This window comes from Pongo abelii, chromosome 10, assembly GCF_028885655.2.
Source record: "Pongo abelii isolate AG06213 chromosome 10, NHGRI_mPonAbe1-v2.0_pri, whole genome shotgun sequence".
Classification (NCBI taxonomy): Eukaryota; Metazoa; Chordata; class Mammalia; order Primates; family Hominidae; genus Pongo; species Pongo abelii.
The window spans coordinates 57,194,576-57,215,788 of NC_071995.2; positions in this window are offsets into that span (position 1 = coordinate 57,194,576).

Here is a 21,213-nt window from a genome sequence, read left to right on the forward strand (position 1 = left end):
CCAAGAACACAATTTATCACTTTTCTTCTGTTGCAGAGAAAGAAAAAAGGCCAATAGATCATCACAGTAAGAGCTGAAACTACTAAATATAGTGATAGAGCCTTTAGTTATTGTTAAGAAAAGTCAGAATAGAAAGAAACAGTGAGAAGTACTATTTTGTATCCTGATTCCTCACAGGTACACTTAAATATTGAGGGTCAGAGATGTGAATCTAAATCTTGTTTCAAATATTTGAAGCATTTTTAAAAGGCAGAAATCTAGTCTCCTGAGAATCAGTATGGTTGTGGCAATTTCTACAAAATCTATAATAATCTAATTTCCATGTAGAACATTCTTAATCTGTATAAGACAATATCTAGAATGTATTATAGAGCATAAACTTTACGAGTGATACATTTAAAAAAATTCAAAGTCTGCATCTTACTTTGATTTGTCTTTATGGTAAGTGGTAAAAACAGTTTATTTTATGTAAGAAGTTATTGAAAACACCAAGAAAATGTTAAAGTTTATATGACTTGCTGCTATACTGAGATTTCCAATATAGGATAATAAATGAGTGTTTATATTATTTTTAAAGGACTATGATAGAATAATACCTTTTAGAAAGTGGTAATTATCTATGAAATACTATTATGTTTAATTGTTCTGCATTAACCAGCTACTGTTTTCTGACCCTTTGCACATAATTCTTCTCTGTTTTTGTAGGGCACAATGGGATAATTTTATTTTTTTCTTGCTAAGGCTATAACATAAGCCATTTAATTCAATATAGTTTTGTCAAAATCTGCTGCAGAATGTGTGCCAGGAGAATGTACTGTCATCGAGAAGTTCCAACCTTAAATATTAGTTTTGCCTCAATTTTTATTCAGTCAGAATATTCTTCATATATCATTGGAGGACTTACAATTGGGAAACGCTTTTTATGTTTTTGGCCCAATGTAATACTTTAGCAAAACATTTTCTAGCTTTATTTTTAAAAATTATACAGAATAACAATCCTTTCAACAATACTAAAATTCTTTTGTTGAAGTTTCAAAACCTGGCATGTTTGAGATAATTTTAGGATTTTCTGTTTGATAATACCATATTCTTTTTATCTATATAGTTCATGATTTGATTTTTAATCTCTTAAAATAACTCTACGTAAGTATATCTTAAAATAACTAAGGAAAATTAATAAGTGATAATAATAAGTTTTCTGAAGAGGGAATACAAATAACAGTAAATATTTTGTAAGTTGCTCAATCTTCTTTACTATTAAAGAGATGCAATTAAAAATGAGACATCATTTTTTGTTACCTATAGCTTTAGCAAAAATTAAACAAATTAGAGTACTAAATGTTTGCAAGAATGTTGAGAAACAGAAGTACCTAGGTAATTTTAGTGCGAATGTGGATCCACATAACACTTTTGGCATAGAGAGCTATGTATTAAAATTTTGGATATCCATACCCTTTAATCTAGGAAATTCACTTATAAAAATTTGTTATATTTTAGAATTTTATTCACACAAATACCCCAAAATTATGTATACAAGAATAATTAATACAACGATAGAAACCAACAAAAGTCATCTGAGCTTCTATCAACAGAAAAACAGTTAAGATACTATCCATTGGAACACTATGCCATTGTGCAGTATATAGATATTTAAAGACATCATATACATTGGTACATGCTCATCTGCACAGTTGGCCACTATTTTGCAAGGTTAAAAATGCAAGTTCCCCAAAGTTAAATATTTATTTCATGAAAGTATTGCAAAAAGATTTTACATTTTTCTAATTTCTGTTTTATTATTCCTCACTCTTCATGAGATGCTACCTTTTTTTCTCCGACTAGGAGAACTTTTACTTTTGTTTTATAACTTTCTGTTTTATTTGAATTTGGTTTCATAAAATAATTCAAAAACATAAAAGGGGTAGATCAGAATGAATATTTTAAAACTTTTATTTTTACAACTAATGACAAGTCAGTATATGGTGTCTTCTGAACACCAGCATAAAGACATTCTGCACACAGTTGAGAAAAGTAAGAATGAAATCTTGCCTGGAGAAGCAAGTTTGAGACTCATTAGCAGTGGGTTTAGATGAAGTAGATGAAGCCACCTAAGGTAAATGTGTATACTGAAAAAAGCACATAGACTGAGGGCTATAACATTTAAGCAGTAGATGTAGCAGAGGAGCAGGAAACAGAACCTGACCTTCAATAACTTTTCAACTTATTGAATAAATGAATAAAGAAGTTAACAGGTTTTTACTGAGAACCAGGAAAGATACTTACATGTAATATCAAGAAGGAAGACATTTTCTAAGAAGGAGTGTCAATCAGTTTAACTGTTGCAAAGCTAGGCCACCAATGACCTCCATATTGCTTCGTTTGTGACCTAGCATGGGAGGTAGATACCAGATTGTATCAGGTTGAGGAGAAATAAAAAATAAAAAATTGCAGACTGTGAGTTATACACCTTTAAAAATAAATTGGCTGTGAAGGGAAAATCTAAGTTGAACTCATAAGGGGTTGTGGGCATAAGAAGTATTTTGTTTAAGACTCTAATGTTTAGACCTGAGTCACTTAAACAGGAGTGTATTCTGGGATAACATTTGAAAAGAAACAAAATCTGATAATGACTTAAGGCTCTATCTCTCTAAGGCCAAAAAAGAGAAAAGATGGAAAACACCAGGATTCCCAACATTTACATATTAATGAAGAACCATCCAAATAATAAGATGGTATTTTTTCTTCTGTAAAATCTTTCTGCTTATATGTCACCTTCAAATGTAAAGTTTGTTAATGCTACTTATGCCTAGGTAATTCATGAAGAGTTCTTTTTTTATAAGGAAATGAAAAATTCATGGTCATATATCCACTGAGACAAATCCTTCCATGCAGCAAATATCACGAAAACATAGTAGTGTAATCTATCACAAAGATATCTGAATTGCAGGCAAAGTTTTGGTGAGTTTATAATTTCCTGAAAGCTTAAAAGATAATAGTTGGCTGGGTGCAGTGGCTCACGCCTGTAATCCCAGCACTTTGGGAAGCGAAGGCAGGCCAAGCACTTGAGGTCAGGAGTTCGAGACCAGCCTGACAAACATGGTGAAACCCCATCTCTACCAAAAAAATACAAAAAGCAACTGGGTGTGGCGGTGCACGCCTGTGGTTCCAGCTACTCCAGAGGCTGAGGTGGGAGGATCGCTAGAACCTAGGAAATTGAGGCTGCAATGAGCTGAGGTTGTGCCACTGCACTCCAGCCTGGGTGACAGAGAGAGATCCCATCTCAATAAATAAATAAATAAATAATAAAAGTTTAAAATTGTACAATTTTCTTGAAAGTTTCATGGATAAGATTACCTAACAATAAATCTGTACTCAATGAAGCTTTAATAAAAAGGAGAGTAGGCAACCTTTGTGTGTGCTTAGTTCAAATAAAGTATACATGCCTGAGCTTCAAAGAAAATAAAAAGTAATTATTTCACACTATTTGCACTATGCTTGAAGCAGTGGACTTGGAAGAGGCCAGCCAGCAGAAGCCTGCAATAGAGGAATACAGGCTTTTTGATTTTATGGCAATGGGTCTATTTTCATGAGATGTGATTTTATGTTAAGAAATGAAATGGTTTGAAATTGATTCTACTGCATGGGAGGAGAGAGGAACGTAGCATATGAAGAACACATTTTGCAAATGCTTTCTTTCTCCAAAGCCTATGGGAGGGTGGGAGGAGATAATGAACTCTTACCTGAACTCATCTTTCCTTCACTATTTGTAAAAGAGAAAATAAAAAATGCAAATGAGAGCAATTTTTCTGCTACTAACAGCAAGAGGTCATGTTGGATCAGGTGATTTATAGAATTGTTAGTCACCATACATGTTTAGGATTGTTCCTTACCTTTTTCTTTCTTCCTCTTAGTGCTATCCTTTCTCCATTTATCTTTTCCTTCTTAAAGATTCCACACATGAAAAGTGGACTAAGTACCTGGCACCAGGGAAATCAGAAAACTTTTATCAATAAAAATGGAATAGTCCTCTCTTTAATTAATATGATTTATTAGATTTGAAGCCAGATCAACAACTTCTGCTAGAGTTTCCCATGTAGCTCTCTCATTGCTATTGTAATTTATTGAGCTCTCTACTGTACTCTCCTAGTTAATTCTGGTACATTCTCCAACAATTCTGAAAATGACTTAATGCTGTTGTTATGTTTAAGAGTCTGGTGATGTCCATTTTCCTTATGCCTCTTGTAAGGATGTTTGGATTAAGTAGAGAAATGTTACATTATAAAATGGCCACAGTAGACAATAAAATTCTTAAAATTCTTCTTTATAAACCACAAATAAATGGTGGAAATGGTGAAGAAGAAGAACATTGGTAGAAATTTTATTTATTCTAAATAATACGAACAGGAAAAATGTTTCTTTTGAAATAACTATAGCAGCTCCTAGTTTCATTATATGACTAATGGCATTGCCTTAACCCTGTTGTTAAAAATGTATCTTTCTTCAAAATGACAGAGACAAAATTAAATTTGTATCTTAACCTTAACCCTAGCCTGGTCTAACATTTTTTTTAATAACTCCATATAGTGAGATTTAATATGAACAATTCAATGGTACTAACTCAAAATGACATTGTGTCAATTGGTTCTATTTTTAAAGACAATATTTATATAATATTTATGCATATGTTGTCAAGATCAGCACTTGGTAAGTTTTTATTCACTCTTAAAGTCAAGCTCAAGGTCAACCATTTTTGCCCATATTGATTTGTCTACTTCTTGTGCCAAACCCTTTATTAGCTCTATCACAAATTTTGACATTCAGTTATGTGCTGTGGTTTATTTATCATTAATTGAGAATATGTCCCAATGAGGAATTAAACTATTTAGTATAGTAATCACATAGTAATTTAATTCTGTCAATTACCAACATACCCTGGAAACTCAGCAAAGACTCAGCAAATGCTCAGAGAACTAAAAATATGGGACAGAAGGAAGATTGTCTTATAGACATAGTTTAGACTTTGACTTATGTTGAAAAATCATTTTTCCCAGATTCACAGAAATAAAGAAATTCTAGTATTGGAAATGACTTGAAGTTATATAGTCTAATGTCTCTGGTTGGCAGCATAACTAAGATGTGGTTGGCCAATCTCTAGTAAGAATGAATTACCACTTTCCAAGGCAGTTATGCCTTTTCAGATGGTTCTGACAGCAAGTTTTATTTCAAGCTTAAATTCAGCTCCTTGTAACTTCTACCGACAATATCATCCACTATGGCCATACTCTTGAAAAGAGCTTTTGGGTTCCCATTTGTCTTCTCTTTTCTAGTTTGCTTAATAATTCCTCATATCCCTTCATATATTGGTTAAGATGCTTTTGACTATGAAAAACAGCAAACTCTGACACTAACAAGCTTAAGCAATATGGAAAATTATTATCTCAGATAACAAGAGGCAGATGGATTCCAATGTTGGTTGATTTAGCTACTCAAGGATGGTATCAAACACTCTCATTTTCTTTTCCTTCCTTTCTGTCTCCTATCATTCTTGGTGGTGTCTTCACTATTAGGCTGATAGAAAAATGGCTTCTTCTCACATATCAGACAAGAAAAAGGTGGAAAATTATCTTTTCTTGTCCATCTTTCTAGGGATTTTTTTCTAGACTTCTCAGCAGGTTTCATGTCTCATTAGAAAAAAAAATTAGGCAACATATCCATGCCTGAAGCAATTCCTGGCAAGAGTGCTGAAATTACATATAATTGGTTTAGATAAGTTATCTGGTGTGAAGTAGAGTCAACTGCAATTCTATTACACATGGCTACATATGGTTTTTATTTGCTTTTATGTTCTATCTCTTCTTGATGCAGGTGATTACAAACTAATGGATTTTAACCCTTTATATTTTGAAGATCATTAGCAAGTCACTATTTTATGTTACAACCAAGCTGTACCTAATAGAAAGTCTTGCTGATTCGATGATTAAGAAAAAAAAAGAGGAGGTTCCTTGTGAAATAAAAATGCTGATTTATTTTAAGTAATTTGTACTTACCTTAGAGTGTCTTTTTGTATTTTGTACTTTGAAAACATTATTTTAGATTTACATTCAATTAAGTGGATAAAACTCCTACACAATGAGAACCATTTCATATGTTGAAAGAAATTATAATCTTATCTAAAAGTGTAGTTGGTGGTTTTCAAGCAAATATTATAATTTTGTCTCTGTGTTGGGTGACAAATTTTTGTTCTTTTCAAGGTAGCAAATAATGCATTCAGGCTTTTAAATTTTTTTCTTTCTTTTCTATCATGCTTATTTAATGAAAGTAGCAATTCAATATATAATTGGTAAACTAAATAGACAGATATTATACTTTTATGCACACAATAATTATGATGGGATTTACACAATTGCCAAGATAAAAGAACCACATTAAACAGGAGCAAAGGAAGACATACGATATTTAAGTTCTTTCCTAATACAGAGGGTTGCATACTGAGAGAAATTGTCTCAATAAGATATACTAGCTGCATCACAATAATGGAAAATTTCTGATAACACTAGGAGCTCATCAAATACACACACAAACACATTCACTGGAAATCATAAAACCTAAGTAAGAAAAATTATTGAGTTTTTCTTTCATTGCTTAGATAATTACTTAGCTGTCATATAAATATTTAGCAGAGTATACCATTTCAACAGTATACAATATATAATACAGGAAGCATGCTTCTTCTTAACTGTTGGGATAAATTTTTGTTTCATGAATAATTTAATTTATTTATAAAATTACCTTGCACAGAGCACTTCACTGATGGCGACAGGAGACAGACAAATTCTTAGGTAGACAGGGTAGGGTCCCCCAGTAAAACTCAACCTTCAAACAAAGGACAATTTAAAGCCTGAAAACTAAGCTGCCAATCCCAGATAGAGTGCACGACTGAAGCGAGACCTTCTATCCGTGTCTTATCCACTCTCTCTTGACTGGTTCCTTCTGGATGATGCCTTTTAACCAATCAAATGGTGCTTTTTCCGAGAACACCTATGGACCCATCAGCATGCACTTCCCCATTCTAAGGCCATAAAAAACCCAGACTCAGCCTCACAGAGGGCTACCCACTTTCCTCTTGCAGGGGACAGCTTTCCTTTTGTCACTCAATAAAATTCTTCTCTGTCTTATTCACTCTCTGGTGTTTGTGTACCTTATTTCTCTTGGTCTCGGGACAAGAACCAGGAACTTACCAAGCTGTGGGAGGTGGGAATGAAAGAGCTGTAACTCTCCCTCCTGCTTGCCGAACTGCGGAAGCAAAAGAGCTGTGATGCTCCTGGCTGTCTCGCCAAGCTGTAGGTGGTGGGAATAAAAGAACTGTAACCCTCCCTCCTGTTTACTGAACTGCGAGAGCAAAAGAGCTGTAACACGCCTGGCCGGCTCTCTGAGTTGCGGGTGGTGGGAATAAAAGAGCTGTAACCTTCTCTCCCGCTCACCAAACTACAGGAGTAAAAACGTTGCTGGGTGCCACTCCCTCCTGCTCACCGAATTATGGGAGTGAAAAAGTGAAAAGCCACTGGGCACAACTCCCTCCCGCTCGCCTAACTACTGGAGCCACAACATTACTAGGCACCATGGGGCAGGTTAAGACCTAGTTCCTAGTCTTCTGATTACATTATTTATAAAGCTAATTTTTCTCTCCTGACATTCTACAAAAATGCAGAAAATGGATAATAAGCACAGTCCATAAAGACAAATAATTTCAGAGAAGAAACACAACAAACAAGCAATGTAGACCAACTTATGAAAGAAAGAAAACAGAAGGATGAATGGTAAATACCTTAGGTGTTTTGTTATTTTGCTCTGCTAAGGGCTAGTAAGAGAGAAACCAATGAAAATCAACATGCAGAACTGTGGAAAGATTCAGAAAGTGAAGGATCCGTATATAGAGGTGTGGTATGGATTGGTTGAAAGTGTTTGTGACAAGCTGTCAAAATGGGACTTATTTTCTGCTAAGATCTCAACAGATGAAGAATAAAAGAGGAATTCTTGCATTCCAAAAGATAAAGCAAACAATGGCACTGACAAGAATTTTAGCGAAACATCCATCTAATAGATAAAAAAGTATCAAGCATGAAGAGACTGGGACAAAAATCTTTTTGGAGACAATTACAAGAGCACTAGAGAGAGAATGTTGCAACATTTTCCGTCTTCACCCTACCTCTCCATGGTTCCGTGGGAAAGAAGGTGGCCTTTGTCTCTTACCCCAAGCCTACTGAAAGAATCTTCAGCGGAATTCCATTGAAATCTTGAATTTGATCCCAGGGGCACATGCATTTGAGTTTTACCCATTCCAGAAAAAATTAAAACTTGCTGCACTAGGAGTGATGGGAAAGAGAAGTTTCTTTTCTGGGATCTAGATATTGGCTCCCTGGGTGAGCAAGATCCAGCCTGGATCATTTTACAGGGAACCTTAGTCAAGACTGCTTCTTGCTACAGGCAACATAATCTCAGTAGAAAAAGATGAGAATTGTACATATGGATGTAGAAGCTGAAGATTTTGTTTTTATTACCTTTTAGTTGTGTGTGTTTTTTAATGTCCAGCCAGAGGAAAGGCACTGGCTCATTGAGGCAAGTGAAGTCAGGTGGTCCCACTGTAGGATCTCTCTAGAACCATGTTCAAGAGGGAATGAATCAGTTTTAAGCATTCTCCAAGCCCAAAGAACAGAAAAGCCTGATGGTAACAGAGTCTGTTAACCAACACCTTGTTATTCCTCTCCACTCTTTCTTCTCTTAGTCCCAACACTGGAGAAATAAAAAATCAGGTGGAGTCAGCTGGTGGGAGAAAGGAGAAGTGCAGGCTGAGAAAGAGAGAAACTGAGCAGATGCCTGTTTTCCATATTGAGTGGTTAAGGTCCCTTACTGAAAGGCCACAGGGCTGGGGAAAGAAAAATGCTGCTCTCTCAAGTCAGAAGAAACCTTTTATGATTAAGCTTAATGAACATTTTTATTAGTTAATCAAGATTGTCCTTGGGTCTAAAAGTGACTGAATATTGTTAAAGTTCTGCAATATCCTACATATCTAAAAGAGTATATAAACCATGTGTGACATATCTGTAAATTTAGATAGTAATTATAGGGCAAATGTTGTGTAATCACTACCCAAAATTAAGAAATATAACATGATCAGACCTTAGAAGTATGCATCTTCTCTATCATTGCACTCTCCTACACCAACCCCCCGACATTGGTGGCAGTAATTTTTCTAATTCTCTTTTTAGTTTTACCAGGATTAATTCATTCTTTTTACTGTTGATGGACATTTGAACTGTTTCTAGGGTTTTTCCTTTTAGAACTGACCTTACAGTGAACATTTTTTATGCCTCTTTTAATGCACATGCACACTAGTTTCTCTAGGGGTTACATTTGGCATAGAGATTTAGAGTTCTAGGATACACATTTCTCTATCAGAGGTTTCCAATTTAGACTCCCATCAGAGTGCATGATAGTTTCTCTTGTCCCATGTACTCACCAGCACTTGTTACTATGTTTTCAATGTTTGCCAATTTAGTGGGTTAAAAAGTGTATTATACTCTGGATTTATTTCTTTGATCATCAGTGCAATTAATCACCTTTTCTTACGTTTTGCATTAACCTTTTGGATTTCCTCTTTTCTTATATGCCTGGTCAAATATTTATTTTTATTTTAGGCTGTCTGTCTTTTCCTTGCCAATTTAAAGGAGTTCAGTATGTATTCTGAATACTAGTTTATTTTGTTTATTTTATGTTGTGCAGAAATCTACCTTGTAACTGGCTTTCTGCTCTCTTTGACTTTTGATGAATATAAATTATTTAATTTAATATTTCTTAATTAGACATACAATTCAATTATACATGGAATTAAGTTTAATACATTTCAATGTACCAGTGTTTTTAGTGCTCTGTGTTTCAAGAAATTATCACCTTACCAAGATAATGAAGTTATATTTTATTTTATCTTCAAAATAAAACAAGAGCTTTATAAATTTCCTTTACCCATTTAGATCATTAATCCTATTAGAATGCATTTTTGTGTATTTTGTGAGATACAATCCTTTTTCTTTCCTGTTTTTTTCCTTATGGCTAGCTATGCAATTGTCCTGGCACCAATTAATGAAAAACACCGCTTTTCTCTGTTGATCTGCATAATCACTGCTGTTTTATAACAAGCATCCATAGTGTTGAGTGTCTTCCTAGGCTGTATATTCTGTTTCATTAATCTGTTCGTCTATCCCTATATGATATCACACTTTAATTAATATAGCTTTACATATGCTTGAAATTTGAAGAAAAATAACCATTTTCTTTTTTATCAATAGCGTCAAGGTTATTCACGACCCTTTATATTTTCATATAAGTCATAGAATTTGTAATATAAAGTATGTGTAAGTATAATTCTATAAATTATAGAATCAGTTTTTCAAGTCCACATTAAAGCATACAAAAACCTTGTTGTGATTTTCATTTGTATTACAAGTGATCTATTTATCAATTTGAAGAGAATTTATATTTCCTATTACATTTCACATGGAGTCTTCCAAGTCATGAAATAAGGCATTTCTCTTATTTTCATGTAGATCTGTTTTAAGAGTTACTATGGACTGAATCGTGTTCCCTCAATTCATATGTTAAAATCTTAACCCCCTAAGTGACTATATTTGGGGATAAGGCCTTTAGGAGGTAATTAAGTTTAAATAAAGTCATGAAGGTGAGGTCCTAATCCAGTAAGGTTGATGGCCTTATAAGAAGAAAAAAGAAAGATCTCTCTCCCTCTCCCTCTCTTTGCCCATCAGGAGACCCCAAAGAAGAGGTGTAGTAAGCACACAGCAAGAATGTGACCACACATAAGCCAAGAGAAGAGGCCTCAGAAAGAAATCTGCCTTGCTGGCACCTTAATCTGGGACTTCCCAGCCTCCAAAAGTGTGAAAAATACTTCAATATTGTGATGTTAATGTAAATGACATACACTTAAAAATTCCTTTTTTTATGTTTGTTATGGAAAAATGAAATTGATCTCTATATTTTGATCTTGTATCAATAAACCTTGTTAATCTCTCTTATTAAATGCCAACTACTGATCTATAAATTCTTTTAGAATTTCCTACAGAAACAATGATATCTATGAATAATGAAAGCTATGGTTTTTTGCAATCTTGATTTTTTTTGCCTTAATGTACAGATAAGGGCCTAATTTAGAAAGTCTGAGGTGGGCTCTGGGAATCTTCATTTCTGACCAATATCCTTGGCTGAATATTGAATGTTTATGAATTTCCAAATTACAGTAATTGGGTTGTAAAGTTCTGATTGGCAGATATTTGTTGATTGACTCATATTGATTGGTTCACCTTTTTTCTTTACAGTAACAATTTCTGAAAAGTTAAATTTATCTCTGGTTCAGCAATGCAACTGGAGGTATCTGGGCCAGGAGGGGCCTCCACTAGGGGACAGAGAGGTGGGTAAGAGACCGTAAACTGGAGATGGGTGGTGACAGTGGAGACTAAGAGTCAGCTTTAGGAAACTGAAGAGCAGAGAGATAGGGAGATCGATGACATAGGGATGAAGATAGTTAACAAAATAAATAATAAGAGTTCTTTGCACACTCCAAGCTCACAAGGTGCTATTCTTGAAGCTCTCCTTTGTTTTCTAGGTCAAATATAAACTTCAGCTAATCTGTTAAGCCCTCCTCTTTCCCTGAATATCTTCCACACTCGGCTTCTTTTAAAAAAAAAGTCAAAAGCCCACTCTCAACATGTTTACTCTTCTACCCGGCACTATAAACTCCATTTACAAACAATGGTTCAAAGGAGAAACATTTCTTTCGCAAAGGCAAAATGTTTGAAATATAATATATACATAATAAATGATAGTTAAAGGCAAAGGTAATTTCAGGAGAATAATAGGAATGAAATCATCAAAGACATAAGAGATAGCAACTGAACCGAATTTTAAAACAGGTAGGAATTCAAAATGTAGGAATAAGAAAGCACAGTGTTTATTAGCTAGAGAAGAGGCCGTGTGCAGAGGGCAGTGGATGATGAAGTTTGGGAGTAAGTTTAGTAATCAATTTCAGAGAATCCTAAGACCAAACAAAGGATGAGAATGTAGCCTAGAGGAAGGCAGAGTCCTCTAGGTTTATTTTTGATGGTCAAGTGACACATATAAAACTAAATCTGTTCCTCTTTTGCAGGAAAGAATGAGGAAAGGAAAGAATGGAGTAAAAAAAAAAAAACCATTTAGCAAACTATAACTTAAGTACGATGTAAGGAGAACTCAAACTAAAATATCATTAAAAAATAGAAGAAAGGAATATGTTTAAAGGAAGTCTAAAAAATTCATCAACATAAAAGTCACTGCTGGTGGAAAAAGTGCCTTCAGATCTTACCTAACACACTTATTTCAAGGGAGGCTCAGATACTAAAATATTCTACAGAATCAGGTCACTAATCAAGAAAGTTTTTTTTTTTTCTTTAGAAAGATTAAAAAAGAAACAGCTAAAGATTTTTGAGATATGTTGTTCTTTTTGGAAAATGTCAGGCCCTGGTTTGTATTCAAGAGGAGTAATTTCGGGAGATTTCTTTGATGCGGTCCTCTAAAATTTTGTCAGGGTGACAATACCTTGTTTATCCCCTGATTAATGTATTACTTTTAAAGAACAGCTGGAGATATCTGATGTGTCAGTTCATTTAAATGCTGCCATTTTGCTTTTGTTGGATATATACAACAATCACCCCCACGGTGCAGTGAGTAAGACTTTGGCAGTTGCTGCTGTACATTTCTGATCAGTCTTCACGCCTTAAGCAGACAAAGAGGGAGGAGGAAAAAAGAAGGAAGAGCTCCTTTTTATCCATATTTTCCAGAGCTCCACTGACAGACTGTGCAATTTCTGATTTATGTTGTGTGAAAAGTGAGCTACAGAATGGCTCACTTCATTTGCAGCATAATGTCTTTGAAAACTGAAAAACAGAAGCATGAGCTCTCAGCAAGTCAGCAACATGGTCTTAAATTTCAGGTGGAATAATCAATTGTTTAAACGTGCAGCAAAAAAAAAAAAAAATATATATATATATATATATAGAGAGAGAGAATTTCTTATGTTGATAATATTTTATTTTATACATGTGGTTGATTTAGCATATGGTACTCTGGCCTTAAAAATTTATTTCTTCTCTGGACAGCCTTACCTTGGTCTATGTCCCCACCATAGATCTGTTTAGTTGTTCATGTTAAAGGATTTGGAATTCTTGACTCTTTTTCCTACTCAAAGAGTATACACCATATATCCCATCTCCCCCAAATTCTCACACTCTTCTGCATCCCATAGATTCTGCTTTATTTTGGCTTTTATTAGCTCTTGTCTAAACAATTTTAATAACCTTTTAACATGTTTTCACTCCAGTTTCCCCACAAAAGCCAATTCTTTACAACCACTGATAAGATTCACATGTTCAAAGATGAATGTCATTATTCCACGTTTCCTTGGTTAACATCTTTCAATCTCTACCTTCACTTCCCAGAATTTTTTTTAGGGATGAGTAAAAATAGCATTTATTCACTGTTCTCCAAAACATGGCTTCAGGCTACTTTTCTGACCTCATGATTCTTACAATCACCTACATGGTCTGCTCCCCCTTCCTAAACCTAGAAAATACATAGGATGAGACTCAAAATAAATGGTACCTCCTACATGTAACATTCCCATCTTCCCTACATTAAGATTTGATGAGCACTCCCACTCTCTGTTCCTACAGCATTTTAAAATATTTCTGTCAGTAATTTTTCTTTTTTCTATGATATGACAGTCTTGTCCATTTATAAGACAGACTGTATTTTATTCCAGCCTTTCACACCTAATTACCATGAATCACCTTAATAAGAAATCTGGTGCTATCAAAATGAAAACAAGGAGAAAAACTACTTTTTAAAATTATCGTTTTTATTTTCCCAGAAAGGACACATATGTTTTATGCTTCTAGTCTTCTGTTAATACCTCAATGTTTTCTATGAATACCCTTCTGTTAAGTATTACCACTGATTGAAGACTACTGAAATATCCATATTTATACTTTGAGTCCTCAGGAGTTACCAGTAAAGACTAAGCAAGCAACAAAATTGTTAAATGGTTGACTCAAAGCATATTTTTCAATTCTGTTGTTTCTTATAGCTCTGGTTTATCATTGTCATAGCACCTGACTGCCACCTTTTATGCATGAGGTGTATTTTACAAATTCTTGCAGAAATCACTGATCCCCTGAGGATTATGTAATGCAGAGCTATCATCTTCTATTCCTTTTAATCACTGTTGTCTACCGACATACTGACACCTATTAAGCAAAATTTTAGCACCAGATATCTTTTATTTTCATTCAAATCTTATCCTCATTGGAGATTAATTCAGTAGCTAACTCCTCCTCACTTTGAGTCTTGTACTCTTTCAGTTCTACTGGTTTTTATTTCCACTTTACTTTGGGAATCTATATTCAAACCTTGGACACTGACAACATGTAAGAGAAGTCTAACTCAAAATATTAAACTTTATTCTATGCCTTTAGTCTCTCAATATTTTAACATTCTTAGTTCCTTACACCCTTTATTCACCCCCAATTTTTCTGCTTTCCTGACTTTTTAAAATTTTCTTTGTTAGTCTAGACCCAAAGGTTTCCTTTTTCAACTATTATTTTATCATTACTATCCAAGTTTTTTATCTCTTCCCTATCATACCTTCTTTGTAAAACCAAAATCCTGGATTAATACAGCTGTCTGACTTCTCTACCCTAGGCAATGGAGGTTTCAATATTTACTGAGCAAAAATTACTGCAACTATGTAATTGGCATAACTACAATTTTGTATTTTCTGTTATCTTCTGTCATGTCTATACTGCCTGACAACCCTGTAACAAATCCATAGTCCTTCTATATTCCATTTCCCACAAGAGCTCATGTTCTCCTCTTTTTCTCCCCAGCCCTCCTTCTATTTGCATACATTTTTATTGTAAAAAGACATTTGAGTCTGTTAGGTGGAAATGCCCTCAGCCTCACGCTTATTATCCTCTTCAGTAAGTATGTCAGTCTTTCAGTTCTTAGCTACTTCCCCTTCCAATTTCAGTGGAAGGAAGATGTCTCCTTCTAGATATGGCTATTTCTTTTTGCTGATCCCTGGAGTTTCTGCCTTTCTATTTTCTTGAGTTGTTTATTTATCAGCTTTTTCCTCCTTATCATTAATCTCTTCATATATTTTTTCTTAAAAATTCAAAAATGCTCTATGATCACGTCTTCAAAAATACTTTTACGTCATCAGCTTCCTTCAGCAACAAAGCAACAAGCTTCTTTCTGCTTCACAGTTGTCTCTTGAAAAAGTTTTCTCCACTCTCCACATTTTCTTCTTGCCTCCATGTATCCCCCATACTACTGCAGTCTAGCTTCTATGTTATCCATATAGCCTCTATCTTTATGACTCCAACTAAATAATTTTCAATAACAATCTGTTTTTTGCTAAATTCAGTGTAAAATTTTGTACTTTTTTCTTTCTTTACCACTCTAGCATGTGACACTATGGTTCATTTTATTCCTTTTCTTAAGTCCTGCAGTGACTATCCCATTCTCTCTCTCTCAACAATCCTTTTAGTATCTATTTATGTGTCTCTTCTCTTCCACTGTGTTATCTATTGGTGTTTTCCAGCATTCTGCCCTTGGCCTCTTCTTTCACTGTCGTTGGAATAAGGGAGGAGACCACCTCTCATATTGTCTTATGCCCAATTTCTGCCTCCATATTGTCTTATGCCCAATTTCTGACCACCTTATTGAAATAAGACATGCAGACTAGAATAGAGAAAAAAGAATGAAAAGGAATGAACAAAGCCTCCAAGAAACATGGGAGTTCATAACAAAACCAAACCTATAACTGGAGTACCAGAAGGAGATGGGGACAATGGAAACACGCTGTAAAACACACTTCAGAGTATTATCCATGAGAACTTCCCCAATCTAGCAAGACAGGCCAATATGCAAATTCAGGAAATACAGAGAACAACATTAAGATATTCCACAAGAAGTTCGACAGCAAGACATATAGTCACCTGATTCTCCAAGGTCAAAATGAAGGAAAAACTGTTAAGGGCAGCCAGAGGGAAAGGCCAGGTCACCTACAAAGGAAAGCCCATAAGATGAATAGCAGACGACTCAGCAGAAACTCTATAAGCCAGAAGAGATTGGGGGCCAATATTCAACATTCTTGAAGAAAAGAATTTTCAACCCAGAATTTCATATGCAGCCAAACTAAGCTTCATAAGCAAAGAAGAAATAAAGTCCTTTCCAGACAAGCAGATGCTGAGGGATTTCATTACCACCAGACCTGCCCTGCAAGAGCTCCTGAAAAAGCACTAAATATGGAAAGGAAAAATCGGTACCACGACTGCAAAAACACACCACAATATAAAGACCAATGACACTATGAAGAAACTGCATCAACTAGTGTGCAAAATAACCAAATAGCATCATGAAGGCAGGATCAAATTCATACATAACAATACTAATCTTAAATGTAAATGGACTAAATGCCCCAGTTAAAAGACATACACTGGCAAATTGGATAAGAATTTAAGACCCATTTGTGTTCTGTATTCAGGAGACCCATCTCATGTGCAGAGACACACACAGGCTCAAAATAAAGGGATGGAGGAAAATTTACCAAGCAAATGGAAAGCAAAAAAAAAAAGGAGGGGTTGCCATCCTAGTCTCTGACAAAACAGACTTTAAACCAACAAAGATTAAAAAAAAAAAAAAAAAAGACAAAAAGGGCATTACATAATGGTAAAGGGAAAAATTCAACTAGAAGAGCTAACTATTCTGAAAAATATACACCCAATATTGGAGCATCCAGATTCATAAAACAAGTTCTTAGAGACCTACAAAGAGACTTAGACTCCCATATAATAACACCCCACTATCAGTATTACACATATCAATGAGAGAAAATTAACAAGGATATTCAGAACTTGAACTCAGCTCTGGATCAAGTGGACCTAGTAGACATCTATAGAACTGTCTATCCAAGATCAACAGAATATACATTCTTCTCAGTGCCATATGGCACTTATTCTAAAATCAACCACATAATTGGAAGTAAAACACTTCTCAGCAAATGCAAAAGAAATGAAATTATAACAGTCTCTCAGGTCACAGTGCAATAAAATTAGAACTCGGGAGTAACAAATTCACTCAAAATGATGCAATTTCATGGAAATTGAACCACCTGGTTTTCAATGACCCTTGGTTAAATAATGAAATTAAGGCAGAAATCAAGAAGTTCTTTGAAACCATTGAGAAAAAAGAGACACCATACCAGAATCTCCGGGACACAGCTAAAGCAGTATTAAGAAGGACATTTATAGCACTAAGTGCCCACATCAAAAAGCTAGAAAGATCTCAAATTGACACCCTAACATCACAATTAAAATAGCTAGAAAGGCAAGAGCAAACAAATTTAAAAGCTAGCAGAAGACAAGAAAATACTAACATCAGAGAAGAATTGAAGGAGATCGAGACAAGTAAAACCATCCTACAAACCAACAAATCCAGGAGCTGGTTTTTTGAAAAAATTAACAAAATAGCTAGACAAATAAAGAAGAAAGAGAAGAATGAAATAAACACAATAAAAAATAAAGGAGATATCATCACTGACCCCACAGATACAAACTACCATCAGAGAATACTATAAACAACTCTAGGCAAATAAACTAGAAAATCTAGAAGAAATGGAATTTCTGGATGCATACACCCTACAAAGATTAAACCAGGAAGAAGTTGAATCCCTGAATAGACCAATAAAAAGCTCTGAAATTGGGACAGTAATTAATATCCTACCAATTAAAAAAAGCCCAGGACCAGACAGATTTGCAGCTGAATTCTACCAGAAATACAAAGAGGAGCTGGTAGCATTCCTTCTGAAACTATTCCAAACAATTGAAAAGGAGGGACTTCTTCCTAACTCATTTTAGGAGGCCAGCATCATTCTGATACCAAAACTGGGAAGAGACACAACAAAACAAGAAAACTTCAGGCCAATATCCTGGATGAACATCCATGCGATCCTCAATAAAATACTGGCAAACTGAATCCAACAGCACATCAAAAAGCTTTATCTACAATGATCAAATCAGTTTCATCCCTGAGATGCAAGACTAGCTCAACATACACAAATCAATAGACATAATCCATCACATAAACAGAACCAAAGAAAAAAACCACATCATTATCTCAATAGATGCAGAAAAGGCCTTTGATAAAATTCAACATCCTTCATATTAAAAACTCTCAATAAACTAGGTATAGAACATATTTCAATAGAGGCCAGGCGCAGTGACTCATGCCTGCAATCCCAGCACTTTGGGAGGCTCAAGCAGGCAGATCACCTTGTCTTCTGCTAGCTTTTAAATTTGTTTGCTCTTGCCTTTCTAGCTATTTTAATTGTGATGTTAGGGTGTCAATTTGAGATCTTTCTAGCTTTTTGATGTGGGCACTTAGTGCTGTAAATTTCCTTCTTAATACTGCTTTAGCTGTGTCCCGGAGATTCTGGTATGGTGTCTCTTTGTTCTCAATGGTTTCAAAGAACTTCTTGATTTCTGCCTTAATTTCACTATTTAACCAAGGGTCATTGAAAACCAGGTGGTTCAATTTCCATGAAATTGCATCATTTTGAGTGAATTTGTTACTCCCGAGTTCTAATTTTATTGCACTGTGACCTGAGAGACTGTTATAATTTCAGTTCTTTTGCATTTGCTGAGAAGTGTTTTACTTCCAATTATGTGATTGATTTTAGAGTAAGTGCAATATGGCACCGAGAAGAATGTATATTGTCAGGAGTTCGAGACCAGCCTGGCCAACATGGTGACACCCGTCCATACTAAAAATACAAAAACAATTAGCCAGGCATGGTGGTGGGCTCCTGTAATCTCAGCTACTCAGGAGGCTGAGATAGGAGAAACACTTGAACCCGGGAGGCAGAGGTTGCAGTAAGCCTAGATGGCACCACTACACTCCAGCCTGGGCGACAGAGTGAGACTCTGTCTCAAAAAGAAAAAGAACATATCTCAAAATAATGAGATCTATTTATGAGAAACCCATAGCCAATATCACGTTGAATGGGAAAAGCCTGGAAGCACTCCCTTTGAAAACTGGTGGACGACAAGGATGCTCTCTCTAACCACTCCTATGCAATATAATAGTGAAAGTTCTGGCCAAGGCAATCAGGCAAGAGAAAGAAATAAAAAGTAATCAATTAGGAAGAGAGGAAGTTAAGTTGTGTCTGTTTGCAGATGACATGATTTTATATTTAGAAAACCCCATCATCTCAGCCCAAAATCTTCTCGAACTGATAAGCAACTTCAGCAAAGTCTCAGGACACAAAATAAATATGCAAAAATCACAAGCATTCCTTTATACCAACAGTAGGCAAGCAGAGAGCCAAATCATAAATGAACTCCCATTCAAAGTTGCTACAAAGAGAATAAAATAACTAGGAATACAACTAACAAAAGATGTGAAGGCCCTCCTCAAGGAGAACTACAAGCCACTACTCAAGCAAATAAGAGATGACACAAGCAAATGGGAAAACATTCCATTCTCATGGATAGGAAGAATCAATATTGTGAAAATGGCCATATTGCCAAAGTAATTTATAGATTCAATGCTATTCCCATCAAACTACCATTGACATTCTTCACATAATTTTAAAAAATTTAAATTTTGTATGTAATCAAAGAAGACCACATGTAGCTAAGACAATCCTACACAAAAAGAATAAAGCTGGAGGCACCATGCAACCTGACTTCAAAATATACTACAAGCGTACAGTAAACCAAAACAGCATGGTACTGGTACCAAAACAGATATGTAGATGAATGGAGCAGAAAAGAAACCTCAGAAATAACACCACACATCTACAACCATCTGATCTTCAACAAACCTAACAAAAACAAGCAGTGGGAGAAGGATCTCCTATTCAGTAAATTGTGCTGGGAAAACTGGCAAGCCATATGCTGAAAACTGAAACTGGACCCCTTCCTTACACCTTATACAAAAATTAACTCAAGATGGATTAAAGGCTTAAATGTAAAACCCAAAACCATAAAAACTCGAGAAGAAAACCTAGGCAATACCATTTAGGACATAGGCATAGACAAAGATTTCATGACAAAAAGGCCAAAAGCAATTGCAACAAAAGCCACAATTGACAAATGGGATCTAATTAAACTAAAGAGCTTCTGCATAGCAAAAGAAACTATCATCAGAATGAATGGGCAACCTACAGAATGGGAGAAAATTTTTGCAATCTGACAAAGGTCTAATATCCAGAATTTATAAGGAACTTAAACACATTTACAAGAATAAAACAAACAACCTCATCAAAAACTGGGTAAATGATCAGCCTGACCAACATGGAGAAACCGCGTCTCTACTAAAAATACAAAATTAGCTGTGCATGGTGGCGCATGCCTGTAATCCCAGCTACTAGGGAGGCTGAGGAAGGAGAATCACTTGAACCCAAGAGGCGGAATTTGCCATGAGCAGAGATTGAACCACTACAGTACAGCCTGGGCAACAAGAGTGAAGCTCCCTCTGTAAAAAAAAAAAAAAAAGCAGGAGTGGGGGGGATATGAACAGACACTTCTGAAAAGAAGACATACACTACTCAACCAACAAACTTAAGAAAAAAAACTCAACATCACTGATCGTCAGAGAAATGCAAATCAAAACCACAATGAGACACCATCTCACACCAGTCAAAATGGCGATTATTAAAAAGTCAGCAAACAATAGATGATGGGGAGGCTGTGGAGAAATAGAAACACTTTTACACTGCTGGTGGGAATGTAAATTAGTTCAGCTATTGTGGGAGACAGTGTGGCGATTCCTCAAGGATCTAGAACCGAAATACCATTTGACCCAGCGATCCCTTTACTGGGTATACACTCAGAGGAATATAAATCATTCTACTATAAAGACACATGCACATGTATGTTTATTGCAGCACTATTTACAATAGCAAAGACATGGAACCAACCCAAATGCCCATCAATGACAGGCTGAATAAAGAAATGTGGTGCATATACACCATGGAATATTTTGCAGCCATATAAAGGAATGAGGTCATGTCCCTGTAGGCACATGGATGTAGCTGGCAGCCATCATCCT